The sequence below is a fragment of the Primulina huaijiensis genome, chromosome 13, assembly GCF_012295235.1.
Source record: "Primulina huaijiensis isolate GDHJ02 chromosome 13, ASM1229523v2, whole genome shotgun sequence".
Lineage (NCBI taxonomy): Eukaryota > Viridiplantae > Streptophyta > Magnoliopsida > Lamiales > Gesneriaceae > Primulina > Primulina huaijiensis.
The window spans coordinates 9985973-9986186 of record NC_133318.1 but is presented as its reverse complement, the minus strand read 5'-3'; the positions used below and the strand labels follow the sequence as shown (position 1 = coordinate 9986186).

At 42.1% G+C, this 214-nt stretch overlaps 1 protein-coding gene across 1 annotated transcript in view; it reads right to left on the bottom strand.

Moving 5' to 3' along the window:
• The window catches only part of LOC140991198 (uncharacterized), a 2889-nt gene that overhangs the window by 119 nt on the left and 2556 nt on the right, over positions 1–214 (bottom strand). The window lies entirely within an intron of this gene.

The window sequence follows — 214 nt, the reverse complement described above, 5'->3', positions numbered from 1 at the left end:
CTGACGTGTAAGAATGTGCAGTTCGAATGGACACATGATTGTGAAAATAGTTTCAATGAATTGCGTCAACGTTTGACAACTGCACCAGTTTTAGCTCTTCCATCTGGATCAGGAGGGTACATTGTGTACACTGATGCATCACTTCTAGGACTTGGGTGTGTTTTAACCCAGAATGGTCATGTGATTGCATATGCATCCAGACAGTTGAAGAAGA